Source organism: Pantherophis guttatus, chromosome 2 (assembly GCF_059756535.1).
Source record: "Pantherophis guttatus breed Tessera chromosome 2, ASM5975653v1, whole genome shotgun sequence".
NCBI classification, from domain to species: Eukaryota; Metazoa; Chordata; class Lepidosauria; order Squamata; family Colubridae; genus Pantherophis; species Pantherophis guttatus.
In genome coordinates, this window is record NC_142064.1 from 137,120,328 (window position 1) to 137,141,119 (window position 20,792).

Below are 20,792 nucleotides of genomic sequence, written 5' to 3' on the forward strand. Positions count from 1 at the left end.
CCTGCTCTCCAAGTCCTGACATGGAATTATATGTGTCTGCACACAGAACCCAGCCTTAGGCATACAGATTGGAACAGATATATGGCCCTGCTCCTTTCACTGATAACAAATGCACACAAGGAAGATGCGTCTCTGGGAATTAGGCAGATGCGTCTATGGCAGCAATCCCCAATCTTTTTGGCTCTGCAGACCAGCAGTGGCGGCAGCAGCGGTGTGTGTGGGGGGAGGGGATAGTTTTGCAAACCCACCCACTGCTTACATAAATGGAGCACTCATGCGCTCTCAAGTGCCACTTGCACTGCCCGGTTCCAAATGGGCCACGGACCGATATCGGGTCACAGACTGGGGGTTGGGGACCACTGCTCTGTGGTCTTGTACCATCGAAGGCATATGATCGGATTCTTTGAATAAAATGTCCAGTAAGCCACTTTTGAGGCTTTAGAGAATGGGATTGGGTTCATGCCATCCTTTGCTCAACTATAAACTTGGTGAGTGGCTTGGTTCAAACATGCTATTTGCAAGGCACTTTATAACATTGGAAATGGAGCAGCCTAAAAGCCAAAAATCAACAAATAGGACTCTAAACCCAGTGGTGGGATTCAGCCAGTTCGCCCCACTTCGGGAGAACCGGTCGTTAACATTCTGAGCAGTTTGGCAAACTGGTTGTTGGAAGAAATCATTAGGGCAGAGAACCGGTTGTTAAATTACTTGAATCCCACCACTGCCTAAACCATACCTTGGTTCAGCCATTTTTCCATATCATTAACTATTTCTCCATTGCAGGACTTTAAAAAAATCTTTCAACACAAGTAAAATCGGCAATACCGTGTGACTTTGGGCTCTTATGTAGAGGCCCGCGTTGCCATTGCAACTTCAGTGTGCAAATTCATATGCTGCTGTCAAGCACATGATATACGTAAGATAAATGAACCGTTAGTCTGTTTCTCAGATGCTGAGAAACTCAGTCCTTCTGCTTTGGAGGGTGGATGCACCAGCCTTGGATAACACTCAGCAAAATCCCCTGAGGACACAAAGAATCCTCTCATGTCATTTCACATCCTGACATGTTCTGGTGTGAATCATAAATATGTTTTTCGTAAATCCTCAATTCCACTTCCATCATGTATTCGTACATCTTTTTGCTCAAGGCTTGCTTGTGCTGCAGTTTGCTGTGAAAAGCCATTACTCAGAATCATTCCATCAAGGTAAGAAATGCTGTGCTGATTCAGACCGTCAGCTGTCTCACTCAGCAGCTTTTTCTCTCTCCTGCAGACAGTTTTTTTTTTTCCCTCCGTTTACCCCAGCAGTGGTTGTTAGTCAGTTGCTTTCATTTTGCTCAGCCTTCTCCAGGCAGCTAGATTTTCTGCTGCCTGATTGCCGCTGCTGCCCATCAGAATGTCCCAAGGTGATGAATTTTGCAGGTTTCCGCAGTATTCTTTCTTTCTTTCGTCCTACATGGTACTACATTCCAAGAAGTGCAGTGACATGCAGTGCATGTCATTCAAGAGCCAAAGACAACTTTTTCCGAACAGTAAAGAATGATTTTATTTAATATTTAAGCAGTAAAAGGCAGGGGCAGGAGGATCACATACTCTACTGTTTCCTACTAAACAGGAAGGCCAAGCTAGCCGCCTAAAAAGCTCATGTCCCAAATTTGGCCAAATAGATAATGGAACCATTCACAAATTTAGCAACAGAGAGAGGGAGAGAGGGGGGGGGGAGAGAGAAGGAAGGGGAAGGGGAAGGGGAAGGGGAAGGGGAGGGGGAGGGAGGGAGGGAGGGAAAGTTAAGATGGATCCCATTCCTCTCAATGCGCTTGGAATAGGACAATCAGTCCCAAGTTTAAATAATAAAATTGTGTCAAGATGTGAAGTAAAACAAAAGCATATGTTTCTGTCCTCCGAAGACCCAGCCACAACAACTACTACAGCGGAGCAAAAATAGCAGCAGAGCCTCAGGCTGGCATACATCTGTTTATTTATAGCTTCAACTGGTCACAATGCCGTGTCTCCACACCGAGCAGAAAGGGGAAAATTGCAGACAAGGAATGAGTGTGTGTCTCCCACACACAAGGCCCTTAATCATTTTATTCTCTCATGATTATCCACCTACCACTCTGGGTAAAAGCAGGGGATAAGAAACTCGATGTCTAGCATTTTTTTATAGCGTTTTCACACAGTCAAAGGCTCTTATGTGCAATATCCCACCAGATCCCTGTTATCTCTATATTAAAGAGGAATTTGGGAAACAGCCAAGAACAGGGGCTTGACAAAGGCTATATAGCAAGTGCATTGCAGGAGCCAAACAAATCTTCTCTCTGCCGGTCCTTAACCCTCCTCCATTTCATCCCTAATGTTAAAGGATAAGCAATCTGTACCACATTTGATGATCAGCTTTACGATTTATTTAATCGCCAGTTTTATCCTGCCTTTCCTCCAAAGAGCTCAAGTTAACCCACATCTGCCTTGCTTTTCCTCCCCTCCCCACATCCCTTCCTCTAGATAGAAGACAAGATTAATCATTTATCTGAACCACATTGGAGAATCAGTTGAATCCTGGGCATTCTGGATCAACCAGGAATTGAACTCGGACATCCCTTTTTGTAAGGCTTTAAAGACCCAGGCCTTCCCAGGCACTGAGCCAGGATGTAACTTAGGTGGTGAGCCTGTTGCAGTGGCTTATGTGATTGCCTACAGAGATGATTAGTTACAGTTACAGCACCTGACTCTGGTATACAAGTAGTCAAGGACTTACAACAGTTCATTTAGTGACTGTTCAAACAGCACTGAAAAAAGTGACTTTTGACCGTTTTTCACATGACCGTTACAGCTTCCCCATGGTCACATGATCAAAATTCGGATGCTTGGCAACTGATTCATATTCATATTCAGCTGCAGTGCCCCGGGGTCATGCAAACAGCTTTTGTGACCTTCTTACAAGCAAATCAATGAGAAAGCCAGATTCACTGAACAGCCCTGTTACTAACTTAACAGCTGCAGTGATTCACTTAACAAGCTGTGGCAAGAAAGGTCATAAAATGGGGCAAAACTCACTTAACAAATGTCTGACTTAGCAATATAAATTCTGGGCTCAATTGTGGTCGGAAGTCAAGGACTACCTGTATTTTTCTTCTTATTGTTTGTGTTATATGCTTGATGTTTTAATATGCTTGGTTGCTAAAGGTAAAGGCTCCCCTCGCACATGCATGCTAGCCGTTTCTGGCTCTAGGGGACGGTGCTCATCTCCGTTTCAAAGCTGAAGAGCCAGCGCTGTCTGAAGACGTCTCCGTGGTCATGTGGCCAGCATGACTAAATGCCGAAGGCGCACGGAACGCTGTTACCTTCCCACCAAAGTGGTCCCTATTTTTCTACTTGCATTTTTAACATGCTTTTGAACTGCTAGGTTGTCAGAAGCTGAGACAAATAACGGGAGCTCACTCTGTTATGCGCACTAGGGTTTCGAACCGCTGAACTGCCGACCTTCTGATCGACAAGCTCAGCGTCTTAGCCAGAGCCACCGTGTCCCTATAGTTGGTTGCCAGCCACCAATAATTGCATGGTAAGTGGATAGATGTGTAACTTGAATGAAATGATAGATAGATAGATAGATAGATAGATGGATGGATGGATGGATGGATGGATGGATGGGATGGACAGATAATCATTGCAGAGTCTGGTTCACAAGGAGCATGACATTTCTTAGTTACAGCCTCAGGAAGAAAAGCTGAATGATGAGAAACCATTGGTAAAACTCATGGTAGCAGAATTTTAGGCACAGGAGGCAATTCTCAGTTAAAGTTCCACATTCACCAAACAAGTTTAGTCATGATTCATGGGGTGATGGGAGAGCCAGTTTGATGTAATGGTTAAGGCATCAGGCTAGAAACCTGCATACCGTGAATTCTAGTCCTGTCTTAACACAAAGCCAGCTGGGTGACTAGGAAGGAGGCAATGTCCAACCATTTCTGAAAAACTTTGCCAAGAAACTTGCAGAGGTTTGTCCAGGCAGTCTCTGAGTCTCTGATTGAATGGAAGAAAGAAAAATAGAGACAATGGAGAAGAATTAGGGGGGATGGAAGAAACATGAGAGAACCTAAAGCAACTATGAATTCCTAATAATGATACCTAATGGCATATTCAAGAGGTACCAGATGGAGATACCGTGTTTCCCCGAAAATAAGACTCTGTCTTATATTTTTTTGAACCCTGAAATAAGCCCTTGGCCTTATTGCCATGCACTCAAAAGCCTGATTGGGATTATCAGGGGATGTCTTATTTTGGGGGAAACAGGGTAGAATAAAAACACAGAACCGGACAAGGGACAATTCCTGTGCATAAGGGATCATATACTTTTTCATGAAGAAGGGCAACATTGACTTTCATCAAGGCATAGTTCCAATGCCTAATTTTTTGTCCATCAATTTTTTTAAAAAAAAATTTATTAACATAAACAAACATAAAACACAAATACATGTAAACACTTATACATTAACAAAAAGTCCATCAACTAACTTCTAGAAAACCTTCGCATCGGTGAATAATGTCCATTTAACCAATTTTCCTTAATCATACTATTTACAAATTTACTTGCTTATACCTTAATACATTCATAGAAGTTCAGCAGTATCTTTCTACAATCATATTAACCATTTATTTATACAATCCTACGGCTCATCTCATGTATCTATTTCTGCAATTCTTGAGTTATGTTCTCCTAGTGTCCTATGTTGTTGGCCCTATCCTTTTTGTCCATCATTTAAACTTGGGGGAAAGTATTCACTCGTGCCTAGAGAAAATGAGTGAAAAGCAAAAGGCAGCTTAGGAACTCACCTGTATTGAATCAGAGCAGCATTGCCTAGGGAGGCAGGGCAGGAGATGGGCAATCCTTACCACCCTTGCCAGTAAGCAGGATAGTTGGGCTGATGGGGGCCAAAGTTCAAAATCTGATATTGCCTATAGCAACATTCTCCAGACATCATTATTTCCCTGAAGATACCAGGAGTTGAACTTGCTGGGATTTTATTTTTATTTTTTTTTGCATATAAAACTATTCTATTCATAGCATAAGACCCCCTAAACCAGGGGTCTTCAACCTTGGGAAGAACTCTGGGACTTGAAGCCCACAAGTCTTAAAGTTGTCAAGGTTGGAGACCCCTGATCTAAACCACTTGCCCCTTTCGACATACAATCACAAGGGATTTGTATGTACTTGAAGAACAGAACCTCCTGTTGAGCCCTGGCCTGGGGCTTGCTATACCTGGGGGGGGGATGCAGCAGGAGCAACAAGCGAGGCGGTGGCTCACCGCTGCTGGTCCCATATCTGATGACGCCAAACGGCAACAGCATTCCCCGCTGAACCTGCACCGCCCAGCTGATCAGTCCCGGCGGCCTACTGCAGTGGCCACACGCCACCTGTTGGGCCACTCCAGATGGCGAGGAGAACTTTGCTGGCAGATGGGTATTGGCCCTGTTGGCTATCACGGCAGCTGGACACACACTGGCCCAATGCCAACAGGTGCCGGATGGTGGTTACCGGAGGGCATGGGCAGCCGGATGGACAGGTGGTGGGGCCCAAAGATTTGAAAAGGCGCTGGGAGGCGGACGCTCCCAGCGCTGACTTTATAAGGAACCTGTTACCTACTCGTCGCATTCTGAGGCTCCAGCCTGTTTGTGGGTATTAAAGCAGAGTTTTGCCATGTTTGAGTGCATGTCCTGGCTCCCTTTGTTCCTACCAGGTCCGGCCTAGATCATCTGAGACCTTCTCTTGTTTGGAGGGAGCCAGTTTGTGTTCTCCTTCGTACTGCGACAGCCTTCCCCAGGCAAGCATGGCCTAGAATCTAGATGATGCTGGACTACAACCCAACATCCTTAAGAGACCAACACATCTAAAAGGCCCAGGTGGCAGAAAACTGCTCTACAGCACCAGATTGCTGGGAAGGTTTCTTCACCATTATTCCATATTAATACCATAATAGCACAATTGGAGTGAGGATACGATTATCAGCTCCACACATTCCAATCCATCCATTCAGCTGGAACACCAGCCTGGATAATAGCAGTATCATCATCAGTCCACTGCATTTGCACACTGTACATTTTAAGTATCTTGTGTGAATACTGAGCTTAGATTCCCATCCAGTTAGACAGCATATATCTTAAAGATGTCTCCCCGAACTGCTTCCTTGAGTTCCAGAGTTTTCATTCTGTTTGGCTGGGAAAGGATCCAAGATCATTAACACTCAACACAAGGGAAGGTTGTTTTCACACCCTGATGAAGCCAAGGAAATGAGAGGTACTTTCATTTCCTTTTTTCCTTTTCCAAACTGGGTTGCTACAGATAGTCCTCGACTTACAACAGTTCGTTTAGTGACCGTTCTAAGTTACAACGGCACTGAAAAAAATGACTTATGACTGTTTTTCACACTTATGACCAGTGCAGCATCCCCATGATCATGTGATCAAAATTCAGACACCTGGCAATTGACTCATATTTATGACGGTTACAGTGTCCCGGGATCATGTGATCACCTTTTGCAACCTTCTGATAAGCGAAATCAATGGGAAAGCCAGATTCACTTAACAACTGTGTTACTAACTTAACAACTGCAGTGATTCACTTAACAACTGTGGTAAGAAAGGTCATAAAACGGGGCAAAACTCACTTAACAAACGTCTCACTTAGCAACAGAAATTTTGGACTCAGGTAAATCGAGGACTACCTGTATTTCTTTTTTTATTAACGCATAAAGAAGATTGCTCCAACAAGTAACTCAAGTTCAATGCTGTCCCATCTTCCCCCTTTCTCAAATTCCATCACCTATAGAGAAAGGAACATCTAACCTCTTACCCTGAACCAAATTAACTTGGTTATCAATCAATCAATCAATCAATCAGACTAGAGCTGGAAGGGGCCTTGGAGGTCTTCTAGTCCAACCCCCTGCTCAAGCAGGAGACCATATACAATTTGGGACAAATGACTGTCCAGTCTCTTCTTAAAAACCTCCAGTGATAGAGCACCCACGACTTCTGCTGGCAAGCTGCTCCACTGGTTAATTGTCCTCACTTAATTCGTGACCACTTAGGAAGTTTTTCCTTAATTCCGCGTTGCTTCGCTCCTCGATTAGTTTCCATCCATTGTTTCAGTTGCAGTTTCTGCTAGACCTATGGCACTGTCAGCCTCTGCCATCTCCCAACAGCCTGGGTCACCCAACAGGTTTCATGCCAAAGGTGGGACTAGAACTCAGAGTCTCCTCTCTGTTTCTACCCTTAGAAACCGAGGTGCCTTAACCAATACAGCAAACTGGCTTTCTTATGTAGAGTAAACCTCCTATCAATAAATGTTTACCCCATCTGACCTCTAATAATGGTTAGGGAGGTAGTGATGCTGCCGAATTAGGAAGAAGGGCTGGCTGGAATCACAGCATCACCAGCATTAGGAATTAAGTGCAGAGCTTGTATCGAAAGGTTGACAGTTCAGCGGTTTGAATCCCTAGTGCCTTGTAACAGGGTGAGCTCCCATTACTTGTCCCAGGTTCTGCCAACCTAGCAGTTTGAAAGCACATAAAAAAAAAAATGCAAGTAGAAAAAATAGAGACCACCTTTGGTGGGAAGGTAGCACCTTTTGCATTTAGTCATGCCGGCCATATGACCACGGAGACGTCTTTTGACAGCACTGGCTCTTCGGCTTTGAAACGGAGATGAGCACTGCCCCCTAGAGTTGGGAACGACTAGCACATATGTGCGAGGGGAACCTTTATCTTCTTACTTCTATCTTCTCCCACTACCTACACTGAAGTGGATTGGAGCCTTTTGCTCAAGCAGCATCCTAGCTTGCTTCCCCCACTAGTTTCAGTTGAATTAACCCTAAGTTTTGATCTTTTGTTTCCTGGTTATTCAAAGATCCACCTCCCCCCATCCCATTTTCCCTCTCCCCACCCTACAGTAATGGCAGGAAATGGCACCACATCAACCAAAGAATGGGGGAAGTGAGATGCGGTCTGTAAGGAAAAGGAAAGCCAGCAATTGTGAAGAGAACAATGGCATGAAAGTGCCAGTGTCTCCCCCCAACGAATAATTTCAGTGGGGACCAGGATAAGGGAGCTGGGAAGGAAGGAGGGGGGCACAAGGTCCAATGATTTAATCATAGGGGAAAGAGAATTTCTTTCTCCACTTTTTCAATGGCTGCGATCCACAAGACAACCAATTTGTAAGCCGAGTCCAAAGAGAGGCTGTTTGTGGAACAGCTTAAACAACTAAGTAAACAGTACACGACTCCATTGGTGGGCCTGCAAAATTGATCTGACCAGACAGGATGGAGCCTAAACTATAGCTGACAAGGAACAACCAGGCGCCCAGCTTCATCTCCATTCAAAGCCACGCATGGAATCCACGTGCTACAAGGAGTGAACTAATTCAGCAAGACCTTTAGTAAACTCACAATAACAGTTGCATTGTTTGCAATGGCGGCAGGGAAGATGCGAAAACACATCCTGGCCAATAGTGCTGTTAACATAAGAGGAGATGTATCGAACTGGTGTGGATTGATGTAATTTTATTGGAATTTTGCTGAAACCCATGATTGCAAACAGGGTGGATTTGATTTAAATCGAGTTGATTTAAATCATAATTTTTAAAGAGCAACTGTCATCTCTGCTACTCCTTTGACCCACTGTTGACTCACCGATAGTCCCAGTGTTGCAGAATATACAGCCTCATGCTATATAACTAAGCTCCATTTTATGCTGAATAAACTAAATTATTTATGTATCTTAAATAGAAAACTATCTTACGATAGATTTTTACCCCAAAAGTTTTTTATTAAAATAAATTCGATAAAAATAAAAAAAATCCAATTTTTTTGATATTTTTTAAAAAAAAATCATTGATTTTTATCCACCCTGGTTGCAAATAAATGTTTAAATACAACTCACAATAAGTATGTGCAGAGGAAGTTGCCCAGAGCTTTTGTGTACATCTTGACCTCCTTCTAATTAGCTCATCCTTGGCTCTGATGGTTCTGCTAAATGAGATGGAGTTGGGTGACCTCTCCATGAAGAAAAATAGCAGAATGTTGCATGTCAAAATCAGATGCTTGTTGTATCCCTGCACAAATCTCCACCTTCAATTCATTTGCTTCCAATCTTACTGAATTAGGAAAAAAATGAAAATTAGGAGAAAACTGAAAATTAGGAGGCTACCTTTCCTGCAAAGCAGTTTGGACATGGAAAATGACAAAAGGCACGGGTGAAATTCACTTACCTTCCCTACCAGTTCGCAAATGTGCGCAGAGGCTTAAAATTGTGCAAAAAAGCGACGTTATGATGTCTGCATGGGTGGGCGGAGCCTCCTGCAGCCACATTAGCGATTCACCTGAGCTGGATAGAACCGACTGAATTTCACCCAACAAAAAGGCAGGTTATATTTGTTAAAGAGTTTCCAAATATACGTGTGTGGGAAGTCATAGAGAAATTGATTAAATAAAATAAGTAAAGTCTAAGTATGGCTCTGATACAGGTAGTCCTCAATTTATAACTGGTCACTTAGCGACCATTTAAAGTTACAACAGACCAGAATAGGAGGAGGGAGGAAAAAAAGTATTTGATTAAGAAAAAGGGGAAGAAATATAAAGTATTAGATGGAAAACCACTATGAAACAATACTTAAAAAGGATAAGCTGTTTATTTATATGTTGTATGTTGTGTAAATGTCTAATTTGTGTTTTAATAAAATTTATAATTTTTTTTTTTTAAAAAAATAAAGTTACAATAGACCTAAAAAAGGGATTTACGACCAGGATTTCAAGTTCCGAGATCCAACGTACTCCAATCACATGACCAGATTTTGGTGCTTGGCAGCTGGCCTGCATTGACAGTCATTTACAGTCATGTGGCCACAATTTACATTTTGTCCAGAAATTGGCATTCTGGAATCACTCTATTCTAGCAAAAAAACTCCTCATGGCGGCAATGGGTTCATTTAACAACCGCAGCATTCCTTTAACCACTGCAGCATTTGTTTCATGACTGCCGCAAAAAAGTCATAAAAATCGGGTACAGTCACATGACCTGCTTTACAATGGTCTTGATGGTCATAAGTCAAGGACTATCTGTAATAACAAAAGGAGCAGCTCTTTTTTTAAGAGTCCAGATTGCTGGGTGGAATGACAGGAAAGTCTCTTCTGAAAGCCTCTCTTTGTCCCTGGATTAGATCTACTATCTCAGTTGCAACAAAAAGGAGTCAACACTATCACAGCATACCAAGGTTTTTTTCTTCCCGAAGAAACTCATCCTTCAAGCCTTCTGGGGAAGAGACAGCTTACTCTGGTGCTTGTCACTGAGCGGCTGTGTGAGAAGCTTGGTTAGAAAGAAAATTAATTCCCAAGATCCCTCTGCAATTGCTCTTGTGGAGAAACAAAGGACTACGCCTGGGATTATCGCTGCCCTCACTTACTTAATATGGGCTGTTAGGGGAATTGCAGTTCAACCCATCCGGAGAATGTAAGGTTGGAGGATGGCTCCTGAGGTCAGAAGACCCAGGACACCCAACTTCTGAAGGAAAGCCTGGTCTTCTGGGCCCATTGCATGCCAGGCACGGATGGAGGGGAAAAAAAACCCTCCATCCCTGGCAGATGCCACTGAGAAAACGAGGTCACAGACTAAGGCACTGAATTGGCAGCTGGCCAGACAGCAGCCTTGTGGGAGAGAAAAACAAAGACCTCCCTGGAATACCCTCCTTTTCTTCAGTAGAGAAACCAGGGGTCTCGAAAGCCCTACGGACACCGTAACCATGAACTACACTTCCCCTGAAATACAGAACCTGGTTTTAAAAGAGACTTCCTCAATAAGCCTCAGATAGCCGGGATGTACTATAAGAGTCACCTCACAGGGGAGATGGGCAGCGTAAAAATAAAATAAATAAATAAATGTGCTCGGTCCCACCTTACAGATGCTCACGGTTTTTTGCTCCTACCGTATATATTTCCATAGCAAACACAAGAAAGGAATAGTTTTGACAGGTGCAGGTTTTCTCAGACTGAGGCCACCGAACAGCTTCTTGATAATAACTGTAAGAACACGTTCTTTTATGAATCTTAAAATTATTATTCTGTATGAGTTCTCATCCCCTCGCTACAACTAATTCAAATCACTTGGTTGCCCCCTTCACATCGCCTCTGTCCACCTGTTCCTATTAAAAATCTTTCATTCACCCCCACTCACTTCAACTCCCTCTAGGAAAATTACTGTTTCTGAATCCTCAGGAATAACCAGAGGCAGTCCTGCCTAAAACAGAAACCCGGAATCAAATATGGTCAAGTGGGATCCAGCGGTTCCAAGCAGAGAAATGGATTAAAACCATTTCTCTCATCAAGATGAGCTTCCAGAGTAAACTTTCAAGGGGGAAAAGAGCACATTAGCTACCACAGCTTTTACTTTTACAGGCCATTATATACTGATTGTCTGTATGTACCCACTAGATAATGCACAGATTATTTTGGAGTAAGGGCCAGCCTCCAAAACCTGCGAGCAGCCCTAGCAGATATGGCCAAGACTTCATTCAAATTTATAGGTAGTCCTTGACTTACAACAACTGAGTCCAAAATTTCTGTTGCTAAGTGGGACAGTTGCTAAGTGGGACAGTTGTTAAGTGAGTTTTGCCCCATTTTATGACCTTTCTTGCCACAATTGTTAAGTGAATCACTGCCAAGTAAACAACAGGGTGAATCTGGCATCCTCATTGAGTTTGCTTGTCAGAAAAGGTCACAAAAGATGATCACATGACTCCGGGACACTGCAGCCATCATAAATATAAACCAGTCGCCAAGCATCTGAATTTTGATCATGTGACCACAGGGAATGCTTCAATGGTCATGTGAAAAACGCTCACAAGTGCTGCTGTATGTTCGAATGGTCAGTAAGCAAGTAGTTGTAAATCAAGGACCACCTGCACTTACCCAGAGCTTATTTCAAACAAGGATTTTAGAAAAAACAATATGATTGGCAACTCTCCCCCTTAGTCTCCAGCAAATCTGATTCCCACCCACAAAATGGCCGCCGCCTTATTACAGGGCAGCCTTCTTCTGTTCCAGCAACCCAGCTAAAAACTGAGCTCAGCTATTGACTCTTGAGGAAGCAGGTGAGGCAAGACAAGGCTGAAAGGGTGCATGCCCCAAAAGGTCACTCCCATGGATGCTAGATGTTCAATTTGAAAAGAATCATGACTGATACCTTTGCACTGATGGGGAAGATACAACAACCATTCACATTCTCAGCCTGGAAGCCTACTATTTACTTTTCTTCTTCTATGAAAACTTATGCAACAAATAAAGAAGTGAGTGAAATGGGATATATAGACTTGCAACCAGATTACAAAAACAAGTTCTGTCACCTATATATTTCAGCCCTTCAAAATTAAAAAGGTATGTGAGAATGACCTTGGCAGATGGGAAGAGACAGCTAGGGGAACAATAGAAGAAACATCAGAATGTGGACTGGACAAACAGCTCAGATGAGACCCTCCCTAGTTTCTTTGGTTATAAAGTGGGGGAAGAGATATACTTTCAGACTTGCAAGATTCTGTTAATGTATCCTTACGATAAAGTAGAATTAGTCCATCTGGTCAGACTTCCCACCTGGACTACCTCGCTAGGCTGACATCAATCTTGCAAACCCAAACATTTCTCTCCCATCACCTTTACAGCTGAAGAAACTAGGGAGGATGCTTTTTGAGGCCATTTTGCCATGCCCATGTTTCTTTGGAGGGCTAACCTTCCTTTTGTGCCCTAGCTGTGGCTCTTCCCCATTTCCCCAGGTCATTACACATCTCCCCATGTCATTACACATATCATTATAATTCACAATTTATTCACAACTCATGGGCTGAGTAGCAAAACCAAAGTCCAACTGAAATGACTAATTAGTGAGCTGGAATAAAATCCCCAATGGATAACCCTGGCTGCAAAAGCAAACTGGGGAGCACTTTTCAAATTGGCAGATCACAGCATAAATTTTCCAGTAGCATTGTGAGATTTCTGATCTATCAGATTCATAAAATAAATACAAGATACACAGAGAAATGCAAACTATCTGTAATAGTTTTATGTGAAGCACAGAGGGACATAAACTGTTTTACAAAAATAAAATCTCGTATCATAGCCCTTTCCAAAAACGTATCATAGAGGATTGGAGGAAGACATGGATATGCTTTACATACAATATTTCCTCTCTACCCCACAGTTTCCTTTATCCTTAATAACTGCTCAAAGAAAAAAAATTCTGGACCACAAATAGTCAAGTTACGACCATAATTAAGCCCAAAAATTATGTTGCTAAGTTAAACATTTTTTAAGTGAGTTTTCCCGATTTTACGACTTTTCTTTCCACAGTTGTTAAGTGAATCATTGCATTTGTTAAGTTGGTAACATGGTTGTTAAGTAAATCTGACTTCCACATTGACTTTGCTTGTCAGAAGGTCGCAAAAGATAACCACGTGATCCTAGGACACTGCAACTGTCATAAATATGAACCACTTGCCAAGCATCTGAATTTTGATCATATGGCCATGGGGAGGCTGCAGCAGTCGTAAGTGGGAAAATGGTCGTAAGTCACTTTTTTCAGTGCTGTTGTAACTTTGAATAGTCACTAAATGAACTGTTGTAACTCAAGGACTACCTGTACATCTTACAGCTATCAAAAGAGAGAATCTGTGCATACAAACCCTTCAAACTTCATCTCTATAAAACAAGAAGCTAAGCATGTACAATCTCTCTCTCACACACACACACATTATAGGCATTTCACATATGGAAAAAGGGAGGCAAGTGGACAGATCTTGACAAGTTTAATAGAATTCACTGGCTGGGTTCACAACAGGGTAAGCAAAGGATGAAGTCAGTGGTGAAATCCAATTTTTTTTACTACTGGTTCTGTGGGTGTGGCTTGGTGGGCGTGGCTGGGGAAGGATACTGCAAAATCTCCATTCCCACTCCACTCCAGGGGAAGGATACTGCAAAATCCCCATTCCCTCATCACTCCTGGGGGAAGGATATTGCAATACCACCTCTGGGGCCAGCCAGAGGTGGTATTTGCCAGTTCTCTGAACTACTCAAAAATTCCGCTACCGGTTCTCCGAACTGCTCAAAATTTCCACTACCAGTTCTCCAGAACCTGCTGGATTTCACCCCTGGATGAGGTAACAAAACATGCTATAATTTACTGGTTTTGTTCAAAATGCTACCTGTGGTTAACTGAATACAGGTAGTCCTTGATTTACAACAGTTCGTTTAGTGACCGTTCGAAGTTATAACGGCACTGAAAAAAGCGACTTATGACTGTTTTTCACACTTATGACCATTGCAGCACCACCATGGTCACATGAGTTACATTTGGATGCTGGACAACTGACTCATATTTATAACAACAACAATAACAGAGTTGGAAGGGACCTTGAAGGTCATCTAGTCCAACCCCCTGCTCATGCAGGAGACCTATACTAGGAATTCGAACCGCAGAACTGCCGACCTTGTAGTGTCCCAGAGTCATGCGATCTCCTTTTGCCAACTTCGGACAAGTGAAGTCAATGGAGAAACCAGATTCACTTAACAACTTGGGTTATTAATATAACAACTGCAGCGATTCACTTAGCAAATGTGGCAAGAAAAGTCTTAACATGGGGCAAAACTCACTTTACCAATTTTTTCACTTAGCAACATAAATTTTGGGCTCAATTGTGGCCATAAGTTGAGGATAATGGTTTCATTAAGTCAGTTCCCTGGTGCATTTTTTTTATAACATTCTGAGCCTAGCACTCTGGCTGCGTTCATTCACTTCATACAGCCACCCATCAACTGGCAGTTTGGCCTAGTGTGCTGTGCAGGTTCATCCAGTGTGGTTCGTTTTGTTTTAGCTTAACTTGTGCAGATCCAGCTATTGTGGTTTAGGGCTGAGCATGCTATGTAAAGGCACCCATTGCCCTGATTTTCTTCAAAGAGGAGAGACCCTGCTACCTATCAGAGGGCCTTTCAGCACAAGAAAATGATGTTGATCATAGCCCCAGGAGACCGGGAAATGGAAAACATTCTGATCCTTATGTTTAGGATCATTTCAGCATTAGAGGCGGCAGCGAGGCGGATATCAGACCCCAGAAAAGGCAAACAAGCGGCTGCGCTGGAATGCAAACGACTATTAGTAGATTTAGTTTACTCAAAAGTTTCAGTAAGTCCAAACCGATTTTGTTTCTTCACTCCCACACCCGCAGTGCGTGCTTGCTTATCGCTGCACCCTCGGCGCGTTTACCAAAACGGAAACCCACCGACCTTCCGAAGATCACCGGGAGCAGCGCGGCACCCGCGGAAAGGATTGGGCTTAACTTTAGGAGGATTTCGAACCCTTTCCTCAGCGCGGGGCAGATGAGAGAGGAAGGGGGGGGGCGTCCGCGGGGCTTCAAAGGGAAGCAGTTGCATTGCCACCGGGGTCGGGGGGGGGATCCACCCACTGGCTCCGGAGATTAAGGAAGCCCGGCATAAAAATGGCGAGAAGGAAGAAGTCGAAATAGTAGAATTGCTCGTAAAAAATACTCATGGAATAAATAACCTTCACATTTTTGTTTATCGCAGTCAAATAGCCTCCCTTAATCCAAGACTCAGTCGGCTCAGAGATAATGTTTAAAAAGCCTATAATGTTCATTAAAAACGGTAATCCATTAAAACGTCATCTAACATAAAACTCAAACGGCGTCTAAAATGAACAGCAGCCCTATACAGCTCGTCGGAAGAGGATCTTTCTATAAGCAAGGCAGTCCCATAGATCGCAGCATCCAGCTGCTCGTCTGTTTTATACGCCGCCTCGACGGAATCGAGTCTCTCTGAACTCCACCGCTGGGATCATCACTAAAGCCAAAGCCCTCCACTTAAAAAACTTAGTGCTGTGGGTGAACGCAGCCAACTGTTGCTCATCCACCAGCCACGGTTTAACATCGTGGCTTGAATGCCACGCGATGAAAACAAACCCATCCAGAAGGGACTGCTTTCTAAGGTGATGCGCAAACGACTTTCTAGAGAGAGCTCCATTTCTTAAACCGTACAGAAAGTGCATTCGCAGGGCTTTTAGCTATACAATTTGGGATGAACGCCCGTGGAATGGAGTTGTTGGGAGTAGGAATGGATTTCCAGAGGAAAAAATGCAGATTTACAGGAACCGTTTGCACTACTCAGGTGACCCTGAGGACACAGATAAACCTCCCAAGTGTTTCAACGACCCGCTACATATGACCAGCTGTCTGCAAGGAATGTAAATCCTTCCATTCCCCACCGTCCTGTCAGAGCTGAAGAAGCTTCTTGGATGAGAAGCGAAACGTCTTCAAAGAAAAAAAAAACACCAAGAAAGTCCAGTTGCTTCCTGAAAAAGCACTTTTGGGACAACCATGACCTGGATGACTGAGAATCTCCACAGACCATTCGCACGATCCACTGAACTGCAGCTACCACGTGTTAGTTTTGCGTAGCGTGCGCACCCAGCCTGTGAGTTTACTGCTCAGTACATCTCGCGAATCCAAATGGACGGAGTCAACCACGGACACACGTATGAATGCACAGGTTCTGCTGCATCAGTGTTCGTCCTCCAACTATACACCCGTGGTTTGCTAAAATAACTCCGCTGACTGGCTTCCTACAGCACATCTACCTTGACCCTACTAAAGCGTAATTCGTAAGGAGAACTCGGCCTGGGGGGGGGGGGACAGACTGCATTTCCTTCACTTCAAAATCATCAGGCTCCCCCCCCAAAAACCCCACTCCGGCTTCGGCCGCTCTAAGCACCCCCTGCGGTGCAACTCAATCGGAGCCCCAAGGACAAGTGCGGCTTCGGTGCTCGGGGGCGGCCCTCAAACACGAGACAGTGATGACCTGGCGCAGCGGGCGAACATCGCGTCCCGCCCCGTCCCCCGGCGACGCAATCGGCCTACAGGAGTGACACCCCCACCCACCTCCGGTTGGAGGGGATGCTCCGGAAAAGAGCCGCAGAGCAGCGAAGGGAGCGGACGCCTCTCCCTTCGCAACTCACCCCGCGATGTTACTCGTGGCAAACGGGGCTTAGTGCCACCGAAACAGCGGAGGTCGCTCCGCAGGCGCCTCGCCGCATTTCCTGCAGCCACCGCGGCGATCTCCCCGCTTCCTCGCTTCCAAAGGCCGCTTCTGAAGAAAGTGATGTCATGGCTTTAAAACGGCGGGACTCCTCCCTGCATGCTGACCCGCGACAGCCAATGGGTGCCTGGTCCAAGCTTACTTGGCGCCAGATGTTTCTCTCCAGTTTAGCGGCAGCACCAGTATCACAGCTTCCCCCGGCTGCTCCGGGCCTAGTAAAGTGCCAGTAGCTCCACGATGGCGGTAGTAGCAGCCATAGCTGCGTTGGGATTGCTGTGAGAGTCTTGACACGTTGGAAGGGAAGAGCAAGGAGCTGAGGTGCTTTGTTAGTTTGTCATGTTGCTGCTGTTGTTAAAGCTCATCCTGGAGCTCCTGATTTTCCCTCCCATGGAGGAGTCTTCTCTGGAGATTTCTTAATTTCTTAAACCACCAATCTTTTCATTATTGACCTGCCACACTGTTAATACGGTAATAAGCCAGGTAAGTACCAAGCTTTAGGATGAACCCGTGCAAGATTTAAAACAAAAGAGCCGAGATTCTAGAGCCCACATGGGTCTTTTCCATGTAGGTTTGCAACTTTTTCTGGGAGTTATGGCTGGTGTTCACACAACATGCTAAGGCTAACTTAGGTTTAACATGACTTTGCAAATGTATCTATCTTAGTTCAATATATTGTATCATACACCATGACCAGCTCTGACTTGTTCTCATAAAAGACCTTTTGCAGCAAGATCTCATGATTACTTTTCAGGCTGTGATTATCTTTTTTTAAGGAGGTGGGACTACAGCTTGTTCCCACTGAGGGTTAAAAGTGCAGGTAAGTAACAGGTTGAATCTTTACAAGAATGTCCCACCTGGGATGCAAAAATCCGGATGACCACTAGATGGCAGTCAACACATTGAGGCTTTCATTAAATGCCAATACTGTCAAGCTATTCCTACAAATTGAACTCTTGTTAGGCCTACCTATAAAAGTGGGTGCAATCTTGCACTCCTGATTATTCACCTTAAAGGCATAGCTAGCAAAAGCAGAATGACTGACTATATGAGGAGAGAAAAGCTGAATGCTGCCTAGCCCAGGATAGTAAGAATGGACCTGTTCTGTACTTCCCCAAAATTCTTAAGATGCTTCTAGCCTTGACTTCCAACTGATGGGAGACTTTGTCATACAGATAGTTCTTAATTGATGACTACAATTGAGCTCAACATATTTCTGTTACTAAGCAATACAATTAACGTGAATTTTGCCCCATTTTACAACCTTTCTTGCTACCGTTTTTAAGTGAATCAATGTGGTTAATAACATGCTTGTTAAGTGAATCTGGCTTTCCCCATTGACTTTGCTTGTCAAGAGGGTTGCAAAAAATGATCACATGACCTTGGCGCACTGTAACTGTCACAAATACATGCCAGTTGCCAAGCATCTGAATTTTGATTACGTGACTATGGGGAACGATGCAACGGTCGTAAGTTTGAAAAATGGTCATAAATCACTTTTTTTGGCATCGTAACTTCGGTCACTAAACAAATTTTCACTCAGTTGCTTTTGCTATTCAAAGCTTCCATAACAAGGTCAGCAACAATCCGGTACCAACATCAACTCAGAACTAGATCTCTTTGCATACCTGCCACAGCTCCAATAATATACTTTTTAATAACCCTGCTACTTCTATCTATGTTTGCTATTGCATAATGTGTTATCTACCTAAGGCAGCTATTGGATAAGATGCAGTGAACTTTACAGGCTCTATTCCGGTGTTTCTCAACCTTGACAATTTTAAGATGTGTGGGCTTCAGCTCCCGGAATTCCCAAGAGCGAGAAACACTGTTCTACTGCAGGGGTGTCAAACTCGTGGCCTGCGGGACGGATGCGTCACACGCAGGCCACGCCCATGCCCGGTTTAGCGAAGGGGAAAAAGTCGCAATACGTCACATGATGCCGCAATTTTGACACCCGTTCTACTCTCTTTTTCTCCTGCTGGCGAACTGTCATACCTCTTTTGAACTACGGTATCTATGAAATTTATTTTATTTATTTATTTTTATTTTATATTGGATTTCTATACCGCCCTTCTCCCTGAGGACTCAGGGCGGTGTACAGCCAGATTAAAAAACATGCAGAACGAATATTAAAAACAATTAAAAGATATATAAATTTGGCCCAATTAAAACTCATTTACCAATTAAAACGTTTAAAACATTTAAAAACAGTTAAAAATTTCATCTTAAGCCAGCCCGGCTTGTTTAAATAAATAGGTTTTAAGGGCACGACGGAAGGCACTGAGGTCCTGGATTCTCCTTATCTCTGGGGGGAGCTGATTCCAGAGGGTAGGTGCCCCCACAGAGAAGGCTCTCCCCCTGGGGGTCACCAGCCTACATCTCTTTAAAGCTTTGTGAAAACACATGAGAGAATGGAGACCACCTTCTTATGAGATTAATGACCTATCTCATATCCTGGGCTGTTATAGTTCATTTAACCATAGCTTGCAGAGGAAATCATATTCCTATTCTATTCTATTCTATTCTATTCTATTCTATTCTATTCTATTCTATTCTATTCTATTCTATTCTATTCTATTCTATTCTATTCTATTCTAATGTTCTCTCTAGATGGCTTCATGTGAGCAGCAGTTATCTTGTGAGCAGCCAGGCCGAACACTGACTACAGCTTTGCACTGTGCTATTGGGCCAGGCTGGGGCTGAGTTTCATGCTATGAAGGGCTTCATGCTGCAAGTACGATTTGGAGGGCTTTTTGCAGCCTCAGAGCTTTGGCACAGCTTTTGAGCAGAACTGCTGGGCCAGTGGAGGTTTCCAAGGATGGCTGCTGTGGCTTCGTGCTGCAACTCAGGGGCTTCCTGCAGCCCCCGAGTGGTGGCATGCCAAGAAGCCCCGGAGTCTGTGATTCTGGGGTTATCATCCTGCACGGTAGTGTACAGGGCAGCCAAATGGGCAGAGATGGGAAGGAATAGGCAGTTGGGAGTTACTGAGGCTCACGACTAGGAGAGGGACCAAGCCTACAATGGCTTGGAGTGAGTGGTCATCAGCTAACAACTGGCCGAATTTGGTTAATGTGACATTCTGTTTTGCAACTGCATCACTTAGCAATGGAGCTTAGCAATGGATTCCCATCTCAGTTAAGGTTATAAGTTGAGAACTACCTATAGACGCAACCATTTTGAATTGGAATCAAAACATTGAACCATTTTGGACAGTATTCATTCAGGAAAAAAACCCCAGAGATTTTTTTAGTTTTTTGTAACATTGGCTTCTATTTGAAGGCAGAGGAACAAATGTAAGCTTTGGGATATGAAGGCACAGAACCAACACTTTGAGGGAACTCTGTTGATTCTCCATCAGTGCCCTTCATCACAAGCTAAATGTTGCCTTATATTGGATATAACAAAATGGAGATGTAAGTAACATTGGTAAAATTTGACGTTTTAAAAGATTTGCATCGAAAGTGAACAAGGAAATTATATTCATCTGCCTTTGAGTCCTTGGGTTCCAATGCAAAATACACAGTATTCTGTTTGCTTTCTTGTTCCTGTTTCTACTCAGGGGGCCAAATAATCATTTTTTAATTGGCTCTGCAATTTCTTCTCTCTAGAGAGTTTGGCAAAGGAACTAATTACATTCACACGATTAGAAGAGCAAGCTA

The 20,792-nt window shown here is 43.8% G+C and overlaps 1 protein-coding gene across 2 annotated transcripts in view; it reads right to left on the reverse strand.

Annotated features, from left to right (window-relative positions):
- NCKAP5L (NCK associated protein 5 like) overlaps positions 1–17,225 on the reverse strand; it is a 57,249-nt gene extending 40,024 nt beyond the window's left edge. The window contains exon 1 of one of the 2 annotated variants that reach the window (XM_034412300.3): positions 17,054–17,225. The gene's annotated coding sequence lies outside the window, so the exon portion shown is untranslated. Of the gene's footprint in view, positions 1–16,976 lie in introns of both variants that reach the window. The other variant, XM_034412301.2, reaches the window with a different exon arrangement.
- Between the last annotated feature and the right edge of the window lie 3,567 nt (positions 17,226–20,792).